The sequence below is a fragment of the Macaca mulatta genome, chromosome X (assembly GCF_049350105.2).
Source record: "Macaca mulatta isolate MMU2019108-1 chromosome X, T2T-MMU8v2.0, whole genome shotgun sequence".
NCBI lineage: Eukaryota > Metazoa > Chordata > Mammalia > Primates > Cercopithecidae > Macaca > Macaca mulatta.
In genome coordinates, this window is record NC_133426.1 from 78,273,240 (window position 1) to 78,292,157 (window position 18,918).

General features: G+C 43.1%; 1 pseudogene; it reads left to right on the forward strand.

Annotated features, from left to right (window-relative positions):
• Window positions 1–427: 427 nt before the first annotated feature.
• LOC114674803 (uncharacterized protein CXorf49-like) overlaps window positions 428–18,918 on the forward strand; it is a 45,444-nt pseudogene continuing 26,953 nt past the window's right edge.

An 18,918-nucleotide genomic window follows, 5' to 3' on the forward strand; every position in this document is an offset into this window, starting at 1 on the left:
GCAGGACGCCCACAGAGAGGATGGAAAGCGGGTAGGAGGGACTGCCCTGGGACAGCTGGTCGGGCTCGGTATCTGCCTTCCACCATACTCCCTCTGTGTCTCCCTGTGGGCCCATGGTGTGAGCTCAGTGAGGGGGACCATCACGCAGGTGGTGGGCCAATCACAGGCTTCAGACCTGAAAAGGAACGCTGGTGGGGGCCTGCCCCATCGGAATCCAACACCTCCCCTGAGAGGGTTGGCTTAATTCCCCGGGCCAAGGCTTTGACCCTGACACAGGTGGTTGTTTCTTGGGGGATAACACAGTGGGCTGGTGTCTGGGGGAAGACATGTGTCAGGGACTCTCCAGCTGGGGTTTTTGCCACCAGAGACATCTACGCAAGTTCTCGTAGGGGCGGAACTCCAGCCACGGTCACTGCCCCGGGGGGTAATGGGCCATGGTCGACAGGGTGTGGAAGGGGAGAAGCCCGTGGACGGAGTCGTGGAAGGCGTGAACCCATCCCCCGGTGGCTGGATTTGCCAGTCCCGCCTCTCAGCACACCACCTCGGTTCCATAGTCAGACCACTTCCCGCACAATAATGGAGCTGTAACGTCTACACCCCAGGCCATGGTCAGACGGAGCCTTCCCGTTCTAGGGGAAATAAGTGCAGAATCCGAGGCTCCTCGGATTAGAGGAATCCACCTGGGCCCCAGTGGAGAGGAGGAGGTCCAGCACTTCCCCTCATTCAGTGTCCCGCTTTGCCTTTTCCTTCAATCTCTCCCACCAAGAGGAATGTGGGGTCCGGCCTGGAGAGCCTTAGACCTCCTCCTGCACTGTCCTGCCACTCAGCTCAGACGGGCTCTGGAGGTCTGGTGAGCTGCGTGCCTGCTCTCCATGCAGCCACAGTGGCGGAGCCCTGAGCAGAATCCCACCTACACCCGGTGCCAGAGCTGCCACAGGTACATTTCCATATGAGACCTCTTACTCTGTTGGCAGAAAAGAGCGTCTCCTCCTCAGACTCCAGCTAGGGCCGAAGGTGTGCAAGTCTCCTAGCACGCCCGCCAGCCACAGTCCCCAAGGGTGGCCTTCCAGGGTGTGGCGGAGGCCCAGGGCACCGCACACGGGGATGTGAGATGGCAATCATAGGATCATGGTGGTCATGGTGAGTAACAGCCATGAACTTTAGCCCGCCTGGAACACACTCCTGGGTGAACTCGGACAACTTCACGCACATCTGTCCTCAGCCTCCAGGCCAAGAACTCCTCCTTTTCCCCACACATTTTCTCATTATCCTTTTCCTCAAAGGATGAGGCCAACAGTGTTTGCCAGGTACAGCCGCGTAAGCTGTGGCCGCCAGGGTGGCCGTGCAAACTCTATCTGTGGGATCCCAGGATGCCCCGTTCTCGTGATCCAGCGTGAACGGCACCCGTGTGGTTGTGTAATGTTGAAGTCCAGGTCACTACCATGCAGAGCAAGGAACGGAACGTTGGCAGGGTTTTGGAACCCTCCTGTTTGCCCCATCCCGATCACTACCTCCCCCTTTGCACACGCCAGAGGAAATCACTCTGCTGACTTTTCCAATAATCATTCACTTTCCTTTAAGTATTAATAATTGCCATTTAATAACCCTCACCGACATATAAAAGTTAGAAGCAGTTAAATGCAAAATTATATGTATGTTTGAAACATAATACACAGACACACACACATACACACTCTCTCTCTCACACATACACGCACGCACGCACACACACACACACATGAGGATAACTCAGAAGCCAGCCATTTGACAGGTATAAGGTGATCAAGCCAGGTAACTACTATCCAGGTCATGAAACTGTACATTGCACCTTTAGAGAATTGCGGTCTGAGTGTCTTTCTCTGAAGGAAGCCAAATACGCATGCTACGTACTGTGTGATTCCATTTATATGACATTCTGGAAAAGGCAAAAATCTGGGAACAGAAAACAGATTGGTGGTTGCCAGGATCTGAGGGTTAAGACCCGGAGTTCACTACCAGAGGGCGTGAGGGAACCTGGGGGGGATGGCGATGCTCTGTATCTATATATAATGTGCTGGTGTTTCCATTGCTGTATGCATTTACAAAATCTCATAGACCTCTGAGTAAGTTATAGCCCAATAGTCCTAACTTTTTAGGAAAAACATAATGTCAGCAATACATCTCGAATGGATAATGACATCTTGAATGGATAATACCTTTTGTGACTACGAGGAGCGTGTTTCTCTCCCGGAATCTGTTAATGTGGAGAATTGTACCACTGTATTTTCTGAAGGGAAATTAAGTTAGTATTTCTGGGATGAAGCCGATATTACTCATGCCACATTAGGTATTTTCCTTTTCATATCCTGTAGGCTTCCGTGTGCTAAGATTCTGGTTCTGATTTTTACTTCTATGTCATGAGCCTGTGATTGATCTGCAATATTTCTCTAGGTGTCCTTGCAGGATTTGGTATCGAGGTTATGCCAAGCTCATACAGTGAGTGGAGGATTGTTCCTCCCTTTCAATTTCCTTTTCTTTTTTTCTTTCTTTTTTTTTTTTTTTTTTTTTTTTTTTTGAGATGGAGTTTTGCTCTGTCGCCCAGGCTGGAATGCTGCAGTGGCACGATCTTGGCTCACTGCAAGCTCCGTCTCCCAGGTTCACGCCATTCTCCTGCCTCAGCCTCCCAAGTAGCTATGACTACAGGCGCCTGCCACCACATCCGGCTAATTTGTGTGTGTGTGTGTGTGTGTGTGTGTGTGTGTGTGTGTGTGTGCATTTTTAGTAGAGACGGGATTTCACCGTGTTAGCCAGGACGGTCTCGATCTCCTGATCTCATGATCCACCCACCTCGGCCTCCCAAAGTGCTGGGATTACAGGCGTGAGCCACCACGCCCTGCCCCTCCCTTTCAATTTTCTGAACAAGTTTGTGTCAAATGGAAGATATATGTTCCTAGGATGTTTGTCAGAATGTGGTGGGGAATCCTGGAGTTTATTCGTGGAAAGCCTTTAACTACTGATATCTTTCTGTAATGATTCTGGAACAGTTTACGTTGGCCGTGCCTTCTTGCGTTCGTTTTGGTGGGTTTGGTTTCCTACCGATTGGTTACCTTTTGCATTGTTTTCAAACTGACTGGAATAAAATGGTCCATAATACCCCCTTCATCCCAGATTGCATTGGTTTTTATTTTGGAACCACAGGAGAGTTGCAGGGAAAGCACAAGGAGCACCCCTACGTATATTCTTCAACTGCACCCTCCAGTTGTTACCACTTTCTCACATTTGCTTCATCCCTCCCTCCATCCCGTGCCCCCATCTTTCTCTGAGCCTGTGTGCATGCTTGTTTTTTTTTTTTTTTTTTTTTTTTTTTTTTTTTTTTTTGAGACGGAGTCTCGCTCTGTCGCCCAGGCTGGAGTGCAGTGGCCAGATCTCAGCTCACCGCAAGCTCCGCCTCCCGGGTTCACGCCATTCTCCTGCCTCAGCCTCCCGAGTAGCTGGGACTACAGGCGCCTGCCACCTCGCCCGGCTAGTTTTTTGTATTTTTTAGTAGAGACGGGGTTTCACCATGTTAGCCAGGATGGTCTCGATCTCCTGACCTCGTGATCCGCCCGTCTCGGCCTCCCAAAGTGCTGGGATTACAGGCTTGAGCCACCGCGCCGGCCACATGCGTGTACTTTTTTTTGAAATTGTTTTGTGGAATCATTTGAGATCCATTTGAATCATTTAGATCCATCATCCATAAATACTGCAGCATGTATCGCCTACGAGAAAGCATGGTCTCCCACAAAACCTTAATGACATCATGACACTCAGGAAATGTAACATTGAGACCACACAGTTTTTTACTGTATGATCACATGAAACATTTTCGATTTTCCCCATGGTCCCATAGTATCCCTCATAGCTGCTTTCTAACAAAATTCTCTTTCCAACCAAACACCATGCTTTGCATTTAGTTGTGAAGTCTCTTTTGAGACAGGGTCTCCCTCTGTCGCCCATGCTGGCATGTAGTGTCGGAAACCCGGTTTACTGCAACCTTGGCCTCCAGGCTCAAGGCATCCTCCCACCTCAGCCTCCTGAGTAGCTTGGACTACAGGCAAGCCCCATCCACTCGCCTAGGTCTCCCAAAGTGATGCGATTACGAGCGTGAGCCATGGTTCTCGGCCCACCAGGTCTCTTCAGTGTCCTTTAAGGAGTACTTTTTTTTTTTTTTTTTTTTTTGACATGGAGTCTCACTCTGTTGCCCAGGCTGGAGCACAGTGGTGCGATTTCAGCCCACTGCAAGCTCTGCCTCCTGGGTTCACACTATTCTCCTGCCTCAACCTCCCAAGTAGCTGGGGACAACAGGCGCCCACCACCACACCCAGCTAATTTTTTGTATTTTTTAATAGAGACGGGGTTTCACTGTGTTAACCAGGATGGTCTCAATCTCCTGGCCTCGTGATCCACCTGCTTTAAAGTGTGCTTTAAACCAGTGCAGTCGTTGTCAGGAAGCCCTTGAACGTAGGTTTGTCAAATGGCTTCCTTGTAATTAGACTCAGGTAGGTTTAACATTTTTGGCAGGACTACTGCATAGCAGACGTGCTGTCCTTCTCAGGGCATAACATCAGCAGATTTTCCATGTCGGTTTGTCTCATGACTGGTGATGTTCATCTTGACCATGTGGTCAGGGCGCTGTTCCAGATTACTCCACTGTGAAAGTGCCATCTTCTCTTTGTATTGAATTAGCCATGTGCTGTTACTGCATGGGCACTCTGTGTGAATATCCAGTTCCCCCACAATATCCTTTTTCTATATTTTGGATGTCTGCATATGATATGGCTTGGAACCGTGTCCCCACCAAGTTTCGTGTCAACCTGTAACTTCTAATGTTGGAGGTGGGACCTGGTGGGAGGTGACTGGATCACGGGGCTAGATTTCTCCGGAGTGGTTTAGCAGCATCCACTTGGTACTGTCCTCGTGGTCGTGAGTGAGTTGTCGTAAGTCTGCTCATTTAAAAGTGTTGACACCTCCCCCTGTTCTCTCTCTCTTGCTCCTGCTCTTATCATGTAACATGTACCTGCTCCTGTTTTGTCTTCCGCCATGATTGCAAGTTTCTTGAGTCCTCCCAGAAGCAGAAGCCTCTATGCTCCCCATACAGCCTGCAGAACCATGAGCTCTTGTCTTTGTAAATGACTGGGTCTTGGGTATTGCGATACAGCAACATGAGAACAGACGTAACATCGTCTGTGGTTATCTCTCCCTTTTCTTTCGTGATAGCGGTGCCCTTCTCCCTTGTTTTCTTGACTAGTCTCACAAGAGTTGTACCAATTTCATTCCTCTTCCAAACACCCAACTTCTGGTTTTGTGATTCTTACGCTTCTTTCCGCTTTCACTGATTTTTGCTTTTACCTTGATGACTTCCTTCTACTTTCCTTGGTCTTATGTTGGGCTTCTTTTTTGAACATTTTCTCATTAATTGTCTGTGATCCTCTTTTAAACATATGCTTTTAGCAGCCTACACGTCCCTCTCAGGACTCCTTTACTTGTGCCGACAAGGGTTTAGGAGTAGTATTTTTGTGATCATCCAGTTCCAAACACGGGAAACCGTGAAAATCGCAACTTTCATGGGACGGAATGAATATATCACGGTATGTTAATACAACGGAATAGTATTTCAGCAATGGAAAAGTACAGAGTACTCTTCCATGGAATAATAGGTGCGAATCTTACGAAGATAATATCGAGTGAAGGAAGCAAGGGACAACATGGGCACGTTTAAGGATTCCATTCCTATAACTTCAAATGACAGGCAACACTAACCTACCTTGTTGAAGAATGCGTACTTAGGGTATAAAACCATAGAGAAGAACAAGGAAAGGACAATCAGAAAAGTCAGGATGTTGGTTACCCCTTGCGGTAGGAGTGGGGCTGAGCTCAGGCAGGGCCACCCCAGGAGGCTTTGGGAGACGCTGGCGGTGTTCTCCTCTGGGACCTAGGGGAACGTTTCCGTACAGGTGCACTTGATAATCATGTATTAAACTGTGCACATCGATTGTGATGTTTTCTTTCTGTGTGGTGCTTACCACCATAAGCCAAGCAAAACCAGTGCTAACGGAAGTAACCTTGCATTAAACAGGTAAGTATTTTATAACCAGAAGGATAACCAACATTTTATTTTCCCTATTTATAGCAGATCGCCTTGCGAGTACTAGTTTCAGTTTATTGATAGTGATAGCTTGATTTCAATTTCTCATAGACTTCACCGAACATTATAGGAATGATGCTTACATAATTGTGATATTAATTTTGATGTTTTGGTAAATATTTTATATTTGGGTGGTAAGTTTTCATTCAGAATTTGTGATTTTGTGCTGGAACCCCATGCACTTGCTACGTTTTTCTCACGGGAGATTTGTCACTTCCCCATCCACTTATTCTCAGGGGTGGAGGACCTAGGACCTGATAAAGAAATTAAGGCAACAACAGTAAGGGAAAACAATGCAAATTTTCACCTTCGTAGTTTTTGTCAGTTAACTGTGGTATATTCATATGATGGAATTCCCTTTTTTTTTTTTTTTTTTTGCAGTGGAAATGTATGGGGTATTCTTAGGGATACTATCCATTTTTAAGAAAAGTCCGTTACCAAGATATAACTAATTACATGAAGTTAAATATCATATGATATTTATAAAGCATACTATACATATATACAAGTTTAGAAAACCAATCTACTGCGAATGAACTGTTGTGAAGTGATGAAAGCACGTATTGAGTACTGAGATCTAGAAACAGTACACTGTAGTTCTGCAGGTCTTATATGTATTTCATTGTGCTGAAGACACCAAATACGAAATGCTGTATAATGTATGATTCCATTTGTAGAACATCCTTAAAAGTGGAAAACTACACGTACAGAAAACTAATCAGTCATTTCCAGGTCAGTGGGTTGTGAGAAGTGTTTAACTACCAATCTGTGTTATTTGTTATGCAATTTTGCCCCTCTTTATTTTGAAATGTAACATACATAGAGAGAACTTCACAATATGTGTGTATTGTTTAATAAGTGATCATCAAAGGCACCCCTACGGAAACACCCCCATGTCACAGAGGAGAACACCGCCAGCATTCCCCAAAGCTCCTGGGGTGTCTCTGCCTCATCTCAGCCTCATTCCTCCTTCAAGAGGAAACCAACACATTTACTTTTGTGATCATCCTTTCCTCTGTTTTCTCTATGTTTTTCTGTCCTATGTCCTACATTACATTCTTTTAATAGTACAGTTTGCCTGCAGAGGACATGTTCCTAAATATAGAAAACCACACGGTCTCAGCCCCAAAGCTCCTCAAGCTGATAAACAACTTCAGCAAAGTCTCAGGATACCAAATCAATGTGAAAAATTGCTAACATTCCTATACGCCAACAACAGTCAAGCAGAGAGCCAGATCAGGAACACAGTCCCATTCATAATTGCTACACACACACAAGATACCCAGGAATACGCCGCACCAGGGAGGTGAAAGATCTCTACAAGAAGAACTACAAAACAGTGCTCAAGGAAATCAGAGATGTCACAAACAAATTTAAAAACATTTCTGCTCATGAATAGGAAGAATCAATATCATTAAAGTGGCCATACTGCCCAAAGCAATTTGCAGATTCAATTCGATTCCTGTTAGGTTACCTTTGGAATTCTTCACAGTACAAGAAAACCTATTTTAAAATTCATATGGAACTGAAAAAGAGCCTGAGTGGCCAAGGCAATCCTAAGCGTAAAAGAACAAAGATGGAGGCATCACGGTATGCGACTTCAAACTACACCGCAGGCCCGCAGTAACCAAAACAGCATGGTACTGGTACAAAAACAGACATGGAGACCAATGGAAAACAACAGAGGATCCAGAAATGAGGCCCCACACCTACAACTATCTGGTCTTTGACAAACCTAATGAAAGCAAGGAATGGGGAAAGGATTCCCTATTCAGGAAATGGTGCTGGGATAACTGGCTAGCCATACACGGAAGATTGCAACTGGACCCCTTTCTTACACCAGGTACTAGTCAGTTCTCTTGCTGCTAATAAAGACATACCTGAGACTGGGTAATTTATAAAGAAAAGAAGTTCAATGGACTCACAGTTCCACATGCCTTAGGAGGCCTCACAATCACAGCAGAAGGCGAAGGAGGAGCAAAGCTGTGTCTTACATGGCGGCAGGGAAGACAGCATGTGCAGGGGAACTGCCCTTTATAAAACCATGAGATCTCAGGAGACTTATTTGCTATCACAAGAACAGCACAGGAAAGATCCGCCCCTATGATTCAATTACCTCCCACCAGATCCCTCCCACAACATGTGGGGATTATGGGAGCTACAATTCAAGATGAGATTTGGGTAGGGATACAGCCAAACTATATCACACTATATACAAAAATTAACTCAACATGGATTAAAGACTTAAATGTAAAACCCAAAACTATAAAAACCCTGCAAGGCAACCTAGGCAATCATTTTCTGGACATAGGAATGGGCAAAGATTTCATGATGAAGACACCAAGAGCAATTACAACAAAAGCAAAAATTGACTAATGGGATCTAATTAAACTGAAGAGCTCTGCACATTGAAGGAAACTATCAACAGAGTGAACAGACAACCTACAGAATAAGAGAAAACGTTAGCAGACTATGGATCTGACAAAGGTCTAATATCCAGCATCCATAAGGAACTTAAACAAGTGTGCAAGAACAAAACCAAACAACCCCATTAAAAAGTGGGCAGTCCAGGTGCAGTGGCTCACGCCTGTAATCCCAACACTTTGGGAGGCCGAGACGGGTGGATCACGAGATCAGGAGATCGAGACCATCCTGGCTAACACAGTGAAACCCCATCTCTACTAAAACCATACAAAAAAATTAGCCAGGTGTGGTGGTGGGCACCTGTAGTTCCAGCTACTCAGGAGGCTGAGGCAGGAGAATGGTGTGAACCCGGGAGGCAGAGCTTGCAGTGAGTGGAGATCGCACCACTGCACTCCAGCCTGGGCAACAGAGTGAGACTCCATCTCAAAAAAAAAAAAAAAAAAAAAGAAAGTGGGCAAAGGACATGAACAGTCACTTTTCAAAAGAAGACATACATGCAGCCAACAATCTTGTGAAGGAACACTCAACGTCACTGACCATTAGAGAAATGCAAATCAAAACCACAACCGGATACCATCTCACACCAGTCAGAATGGTTATTATTTCAAAGTAAAATAATGATAGATACTGGCGAGGTTGCAGAGAAAAAGGAACACTTATACACTGTTGGTGAGAGTGTAAATTAGTTTAACCATTGTGGAAGACAGTGTGGTGATTCCTCAAAGACCTACAGACAGAAATACCATTCGGTGCAGCAATCTCATCACTGAGCATATACCGAAAGGAATATAATAAATCATTCTATTATCAAGACATGTGCATGTGTATATTCATTGCAGCACTATTCACAAGAGCAAAGACATGGAATCAGTCTAAATGCCCAGCAATGGTAGACTGGATAAAGGAAATGTGGTACATATACACCATGGGATACTATGCAGCCATAAAAAAGAATGAGATAAGGTCCTTTGCAGGAACATGGTTGGATCTGGAGGTCATTATCCTCAGCAGACTAATGCAGGAACAGAAAACCAAAAACTGCATATTCCCACTTATAAGTGGGAGCTAAATGATGAGAACACAGGGACACAAAGAGGGGAACGGCACGCACTGGGGCCTATCGGACGGTGGAGGGTGGGAAGATGGAGAGGAGCAGGAAAAATAACGAACGGGTACTAGGCTTAATCACTGGGTGATGAAATAATTTCTACAAGAACCCACACGACACAAGTTTACCTATGTGACAAACCTGTACATGTACCCCTGAACTTAAAAGTTAAATTCAAGAAATAATAATATGATTTGATCTTGACTGTTACGTACTTTTGTATTAGTGGAATCAGAAAATATGTTCATATTTCTTGCTTCTTGTGTTTAATGTCAGGAGTTTGGTTTTGGATATTTAAATTTGAGATGTCTATTAGGTATCCACGTGGAGAAGTTGAGCAGACAAAGGTCTGGATCTGGGCTGAAGAAATACATATGGGAGTCACCGTAGTATCGATATTTTTTTTTCAGGGCCCACTGCAGAGCTTATAGCTTGCAGTGAACGCCAAGAATGAGTTCTCAGACAATTCCAGCTGAGCGGGGCCAGGGGCAGCTCTTCTCAGAGAGTCCGCCCAGCATCTGTCCGCCAAGTATTTATTGAAAGGGTTTGTTAAACCACAAACATCCACTAGATGGCTTTTTTGAGGTCTGGTCGTGAGACACCTGTGGCCTTGTAAAAGCACTCAAACCGCATTCTCGGGAGGCTGTTTTCAGCCTTCCTTATCACACCACACACTCCACTGCCCGTCCTGTTTTCAGGGTCAAGGAGTTTCATTCTTATGCACAAATAACATACATACAATGCCTCAGTATGTTTCCATGCCCCGACCTCAAACGCCTTGTACATAAGCTTGAATATGTTGTCGTGCACCCCCCCACACCCACTCCAGAGACAGAAATTACACCACTTTTCTATTGAGTTATGTTAAAATACACGGAAAACAAAATTTACCATCTTAAGCGTTTTTCAGTTTTCAGCTCAGTAGTGTTAAGTATATTCGCATTGCTGTGCAGCCAATCTCCAGCATGTCTTCAAGTGCAAAACTGAAATGTATACCCGGTAAACAACTCCTCATTTTCCCCTGCCCCCGAGCCCCTGGAAACCACCACTCTACCTTCCGTTTCTGAGTTTGAATATTTTAGATCCCGTATATAGGTGGAATCATGTAGTATTTGTCCTTTTGTGACTGTCTCATTTCATAGCATAAGGTCCGGGTAACTCCATTTTTAGTTTTCTGAGTAACCGCCACACGGTTTTCCACAGCAGCTGTGCCATTTTACATTCCCACCAACAGTGCACAAAGGTTCCAGTTTCTGCACATCTTCACCAGGATCACATCAGTTTTATTGGACAAATGGAATTTATTTCATTTCTTTGTATTTTATTTCTGTTTATTTTTATTTTTATTTTTTTATTTTTTATTTTTTTTGAGACGGAGTCTCGCTCTGTCGCCCAGGCTGGAGTGCAGTGGCCGGATCTCAGCTCACTGCAAGCTCCGCCTCCCAGGTTCACGCCATTCTCCTGCCTCAGCCTCCCGAGTAGCTGGGACTATAGGCACCCGCCACCTCGCCCAGCTAGTGTTTTGTATTTTTTAGTAGAGACGGGGTTTCACCGTGTTAGACAGGATGATCTCGATCTCCTGACCTCGTGATCCACCCATCTCGGTCTCCCAAAGTGCTGGGATTACAGGCTTGAGCCACCGCGCCCGGCCTCTGTTTATTTTTAATGACACAATCGTATACATTTATAGTGTAAAACATGATGTTTTGAAATAGTTATACGTTGTGCAATGGCTAAATTAGGCTAACTACAATATGGATGAACTCACATACCTTTCATCTTTTGTGCTGAGAACACTTAAAATCTACCCTCTTAACAATTTTTCAAGTAATCATTATTATTAACTATAGTCACCATGTTTACAATAGATCTCTTGAACTTAGACTTCTTGTCTAAATGAAGTTTTGTATCCTTTGACCAATATCTCCCCAATCCCTCCCAGCCCCTGACCCTGGTAACCACCATTCTATTCTCTGTTTCTAAAAAGTTTGATTTTTTAAGATTCCGCATCCCAGTGAGATTATGCAGTATTTGTCTTGCTGTGCCTGGCTTATTTCACTCGACATCATGTATTCCAGATTCACTCATGTTGTCACAAATGACAGGATATCCTTTTTAAAAAAAAAAAAACGCTCAATACCATTCTACTGTGTGTACATATACACATGTGCTTTATCCATTCAACCATCTGATGGGCTCTTAGGCTGACTTCACGTCTTGGCTCTTGTGAACAGTGCTGCAGTGAATATGCGAGTGCAGATATTTTTGACATACTCATTTCATTTTCTTTGGCCGTATATCTAGTAGTGGGATTACTAAATCAAATGACAGTGCTATGGATAATCTTTTTAATTTTAACTTTAATGGATACATAATATCTGCACATATTTATGCTGTGCATGTGATATTGTGTCACGTGCATAGGATGTGTAAAGATCAAGTCAGGATATGTGGGGTAACCATCACCTGGAATATTTTTCATTCCTAGTATTGGAGATATTTCCAGTCCTCTCTTCTGGCTATTTTGAAATATACAATACATTGCTGTTAACTGTAGTCATCCGACTCTGCTGTTGAACATTAGAGATTATTCCTTTTTTTTTTTTTTTTTTTTGAGACAGGCCCCAGACTGGAGTGCAGTGGCGTGATCACAGCTCACTGCAGCCTCAGCCTCCTGGGCTTAAGTGATCCTCCCACCTCAGCCTCCAGAGTAGCTGGGAGGTTGCCAGGCACATGACACCATGCAGGGCTAATTTTTTTTTTTTTTTTCCTAAAGACAGGGTTTCGCTATACTGTCCAGGCTGGTCTGGAACTCCTGAGCTCATGCGATCTGCCAGTCTCGGCATCCCAAACTGTTGAACTGTTGGGATTACAGGTGTTAGCCACCATGCCCAGCCTAGAACTTATTCCTTTTTAACTGTATGTTTATACCTATTAACCAACTTCTCTTCTTCCCAACGCCCCTTCCCCCAATCCACACACATTTCCCAGCTTCTCATATCTATCACTCTCTTCTCTGCCTCTGTGAGACCAACATTTTTACCTCCCACATATGAGTGAGAACATAAGGTATTTGTCTATCTGTGTCTGGCTTATTTCACGTAACATAATGACCTCCAGTTCCATCCAGGTTGCTGCAAATGAAAGGATTTCATTCTTTTTGTGGCTGAATCATATTCCCTGTGTATACATGCCACATTTTCTTTATCCATTCATCCACTGATGGACACTTAGGTTGATTCCATATCTTGGCTATTGTGATGAGTGCTGCAATAAGTATGGGGGTGTAGGTATCTCTTTGATATACCGATTTCCTTTCTTTTGGATAAATGCCCAGTAGTGGGATTGCTGGATACTTCTATTTTTAGTGTTTTGAAAAGTCTCCATACTGTTTTGCACGGTGGCTGTACTAATTTCCATTGCCACCAACAGTGTATAAGGGTTCTCTTTTCTTCACATCCTCGCCAACACTTGTTCTCTTTTATCTTTCTGATAATAGCCATTTTCCCAGGTGTGAAGTCATAGCTCATTGTGACATTTCCCTGATGATAAGTGATGTTGAGCATTTCTTTTTTTTTTTTTTTTGAGACGGAGTCTCACTCTGTCACCGAAGCTGGAGTGCAGTGGCGTGATTTCCACTCACTGCAGGCTCCGTCTCCCAGGTTCACGCCATTCTCCTGCCTCAGCCTCCCATGTAGCTGGGACTACAGGCTCCTGCCACCGCGCCTGGCTAATTTTTTTTGTATTTTTAGTAGAGAAGGGCTTTCACCATGTTAGCCAGGATGGCCTCAACTTCCTGACCTCGCGATCCGCCCGTCTCGGCCTCCCAAAGTGGTGGGATTACAGGCGTGATCCACCGCGCCCAGCCCCGATGTTGAGCATTGTCATATAACTGTTGGCCATTTGTATGTCTTCTGCAGAGAAATATCTATTTAGATCCTTTGCACATTTTTTTAAAAATTTTTTTATTTTTTATTATTTATTTATTTATTATTATTATACTTTAAGTTCTAGGGTACATGTGCATAACGTGCAGGTTTGTTACATATGTATACTTGTGCCATGTTGGTGTGCTGCACCCATCAACTCGTCAGCACCCATCAACTCGTCATTTACGTCAGGTATAACTCCCAATGCAATCCCTCCCCCCTCCCCCCTCCCCATGATAGGCCCCGGTGTGTGATGTTCCCCTTCCTGAGTCCAAGTGATCTCATTGTTCAGTTCCCACCTATGAATGAGAACATGCGGTGTTTGGTTTTCTGTTCTTGTGATAGTTTGCTAAGAATGATGGTTTCCAGCTGCATCCATGTCCCTACAAAGGACACAAACTCATCCTTTTTTATGGCTGCATAGTATTCCATGGTGTATATGTGCCACATTTTCTTAATCCAATCTGTCACTGATGGACATTTGGGTTGATTCCAAGTCTTTGCTATTGTGAATAGTGCCGCAATAAACATACGTGTGCATGTGTCTTTATAGCAGCATAATTTATAATCCTTTGGGTATATACCCAGTAATGGGATGGCTGGGTCATATGGTACATCTAGTTCTAGATCCTTGAGGAATCGCCATACTGTTTTCCATAATGGTTGAACTAGTTTACAATCCCACCAACAGTGTAAAAGTGTTCCTATTTCTCCACATCCTCTCCAGCACCTGTTGTTTCCTGACTTTTTAATGATCGCCATTCTAACTGGTGTGAGATGGTATCTCATTGTGGTTTTGATTTGCATTTCTCTGATGGCCAGTGATGATGAGCATTTTTTCATGTGCCTGTTGGCTGTATAAATGTCTTCTTTTGAGAAATGTCTGTTCATATCCTTTGCCCACTTTTTGATGGGGTTGTTTGTTTTTTTCTTGTAAATTTGTTTGAGTTCTTTGTAGGTTCTGGATATTAGCCCTTTGTCAGATGAGTAGATTGCAAAAATTTTCTCCCATTCTGTAGGTTGCCTGTTCACTCTCATGGTAGTTTCTTTTGCTGTGCAGAAGCTCTTTAGTTTAATGAGATCCCATTTGTCAATTTTGGCTTTTGCTGCCGTTGCTTTTGGTGTTTTAGACATGAAGTCTTTGCCCATGCCTATGTCCTGAATGGTACTACCTAGGTTTTCCTCTAGGATTTTTATGGTATTAGGTCTAACATTTAAGTCTCTAATCCATCTTGAATTAATTTTCGTATAAGGAGTAAGGAAAGGATCCAGTTTCAGCTTTCTACTTATGGCTAGCCAATTTTCCCAGCACCATTTATTAAATAGGGAATCCTTTCCCCATTTCTTGTTTTTGTCAGGTTTGTCAAAGATCAGATGGCTGTAGATGTGTGGTATTATTTCTGAGGACTCTGTTCTGTTCCATTGGTCTATATCTCTGTTTTGGTACCAGTACCATGCTGTTTTGGTTACTGTACCTTGTGGTATAGTTTGAAGTCAGGTAGCGTGATGCCTCCAGCTTTGTTCTTTTGACTTAGGATTGTCTTGGAGATGCGGGCTCTTTTTTGGTTCCATATGAACTTTAAAGCAGTTTTTTCCAATTCTGTGAAGAAACTCATTGGTAGCTTGATGGGGATGGCATTGAATCTATAAATTACCTTGGGCAGTATGGCCATTTTCACGATATTGATTCTTCCTATCCATGAGCATGGAATGTTCTTCCATTTGTTTGTGTCCTCTTTTATTTCACTGAGCAGTGGTTTGTAGTTCTCCTTGAAGAGGTCCTTTACATCCCTTGTAAGTTGGATTCCTAGGTATTTTATTCTCTTTGAAGCAATTGTGAATGGAAGTTCATTCATGATTTGGCTCTGTGTTTGTCTGTTACTGGTGTATAAGAATGCTTGTGATTTTTGCACATGAATTTTGTATCCTGAGACTTTGCTGAAGTTGCTTATCAGCTTAAGGAGATTTTGGGCTGAGACAATGGGGTTTTCTAAATATACAATCATGTCATCTGCAAACAGGGACAATTTGACTTCTTCTTTTCCTAACTGAATACCCTTGATTTCTTTCTCTTGCCTAATTGCCCTAGCCAGAACTTCCAACACTATGTTGAATAGGAGTGGTGAGAGAGGGCATCCCTGTCTTGTGCCAGTTTTCAAAGGGAATTTTTCCAGTTTTTGCCCATTCAGTATGATATTGGCTGTGGGTTTGTCATAAATAGCTCTTATTATTTTGAGGTACGTTCCATCAATACCGAATTTATTGAGCGTTTTTAGCATGAAGGGCTGTTGAATTTTCTCAAAAGCCTTTTCTGCATCTATTGAGATAATCATGTGGTTCTTGTCTTTGGTTCTGTTTATATGCTGGATTATGTTTATTGATTTGCGAATGTTGAACCAGCCTTGCATCCCAGGGATGAAGCCCACTTGATCATGGTGGATAAGCTTTTTGATGTGTTGCTGAATCCGGTTTGCCAGTATTTTATTGAGGATTTTTGCATCGATGTTCATCAGGAATAATGGTCTAAAATTCTCTTTTTTTGTTGTGTCTCTGCCAGGCTTTGGTATCAGGATGATGTTGGCCTCATAAAATGAGTTAGGGAGGATTCCCTCTTTTTCTATTGATTGGAATAGTTTCAGAAGGAATGGTACCAACTCCTCCTTGTACCTCTGGTAGAATTCAGCTGTGAATCCATCTGGTCCTGGACTTTTTTTTGTTGGTAGGCTATTAATTATTGCCTCAATTTCAGAGCCTACTATTGGTCTATTCAGGGATTCAACTTCTTCCTGGTTTAGTCTTGGAAGAGTGTAAGTGTCCAGGAAATTATCCATTTCTTCTAGATTTTCCAGTTTATTTGCGTAGAGGTGTTTATAGTATTCTCTGATGGTAGTTTGTATTTCTGTGGGGTCGGTGGTGATATCCCCTTTATCATTTTTAATTGCGTCGATTTGATTCTTCTCTCTTTTCTTCTTTATTAGTCTTGCTAGTGGTCTGTCAATTTTGTTGATCTTTTCAAAAAACCAACTCCTGGATTCGTTGATTTTTTGGAGGGTTTTTTGTGTCTCTATCTCCTTCAGTTCTGCTCTGATCTTAGTTATTTCTTGCCTTCTGCTAGCTTTCGAATGTGTTTGCTCTTGCTTCTCTAGTTCTTTTAATTGCGATGTTAGAGTGTCAATTTTAGGTCTTTCCTGCTTTCTCTTGTGGGCATTTAGTGCTATAAATTTCCCTCTACACACTGCTTTAAATGTGTCCCAGAGATTCTGGTATGTTGTATCTTTGTTCTCATTGGTTTCAAAGAACATCTTTATTTCTGCCTTCATTTCGTTATGTACCCAGTAGTCATTCAGGAGCAGGTTGTTCAGTTTCCATGTAGTTGAGCGGTTTTGATTGAGTTTCTTAGTCCTGAGTTCTAGTTTGATTGCACTGTGGTCTGAGAGACAGTTTGTTATAATTTCTGTTCTTGTACATTTGCTGAGGAGTGCTTTACTTCCAATTACATGGTCAGTTTTGGAGTAAGTACGATGTGGTGCTGAGAAGAATGTATATTCTGTTGATTTGGGATGGAGAGTTCTATAGATGTCTATTAGGTCTGCTTGCTGCAGAGATGAGTTCAATTCCTGGATATCCTTGTTAACTTTCTGTCTCGTTGATCTGTCTAATGTTGACAGTGGAGTGTTGAAGTCTCCCATTATTATTGTATGGGAGTCTAAGTCTCTTTGTAAGTCTCTAAGGACTTGTTTTATGAATCTGGGTGCTCCTGTATTGGGTGCATATATATTTAGGATAGTTAGCTCTTCCTGTTGAATTGATCCCTTTACCATTATGTAATGGCCTTCTTTGTCTCTTTTGATCTTTGATGGTTTAAAGTCTGTTTTATCAGAGACTATGATTGCAACCCCTGCTTTTTTTTGTTTTCCATTTGCTTGGTAAATCTTCCTCCATCCCTTTATTTTGAGCCTATGTATGTCTCTGCGTGTGAGATGGGTCTCCTGAATACAGCAGACTGATGGGTCTTGACTCTTTATCCAGTTTGCCAGTCTGTGTCTTTTAATTGGAGCATTTAGTCCATTTACATTTAAGGTTAATATTGTTATGTGTGAACTTGATCCTGCCATTATGATATTAACTGGTTATTTTGCTCGTTAGTTGATGCAGTTTCTTCCTAGCCTCGATGGTCTTTACATTTTGGCATGTAATGGCTGGTACCGGTTGTTCCTTTCCATGTTTAGTACTTCCTTCAGGGTCTCTTATAAAGCAGGCCTAGTGGTGACAAAATCTCTAAGCATTTGCTTATCTGTAAAGGATTTTATTTCTCCTTCACTTATGAAACTTAGTTTGGCTGGATATGAAATTCTGGGTTGAAAATTCTTTTCTTTAAGAATGTTGAATATTGGCCCCCACTCTCTTCTGGCTTGGAGAGTTTCTGCCGAGAGATCTGCTGTTAGTCTGATGGGCTTCCCTTTGTGGGTAACCCGACCTTTCTCTCTGGCTGCCCTTAAGATTTTTTCCTTCATTTCAACTTTGGTGAATCTGGCAATTATGTGTCTTGGAGTTGCTCTTCTCGAGGAGTATCTTTGTGGCGTTCTCTGTATTTCCTGGATTTGAATGTTGGCCTGCCCTACTAGGTTGGGGAAGTTCTCCTGGATGATATCCTGAAGAGTGTTTTCCAACTTGGTTCCATTTTCCCCCTCACTTTCAGGCACCCCAATCAGACGTAGATTTGGTCTTTTTACATAATCCCATACTTCTTGCAGGCTTTGTTTATTTCTTTTTCTTCTTTTTTCTTTAGGTTTCTCTTCTCGCTTCATTTCATTCATTTGATCCTCAATCGCTGATACTCTTTCTTCCAGTTGATCGAGTCGGTTACTGAAGCTTGTGCATTTGTCACGTATTTCTCGTGTCATGGTTTTCATCTCTTTCATTTCATTTATGACCTTCTCTGCATTAATTACTCTAGCCATCAATTCTTCCACTTTTTTTTCAAGATTTTTAGTTTCTTTGCGCTGGGTACGTAATTCCTCCTTTAGCTCTGAGAAGTTTGATGGACTGAAGCCTTCTTCTCTCATCTCGTCAAAGTCATTCTCCGTCCAGCTTTGATCCGTTGCTGGCGATGAGCTGCGCTCCTTTGCCGGGGGAGATGTGCTCTTATTTTTTGAATTTCCAGCTTTTCTGCCCTGCTTTTTCCCCATCTTTGTGGTTTTATCTGCCTCTGGTCTTTGATGATGGTGATGTACTGATGGGGTTTTGGTGTAGGTGTCCTTCCTGTTTGATAGTTTTCCTTCTAACAGTCAGGA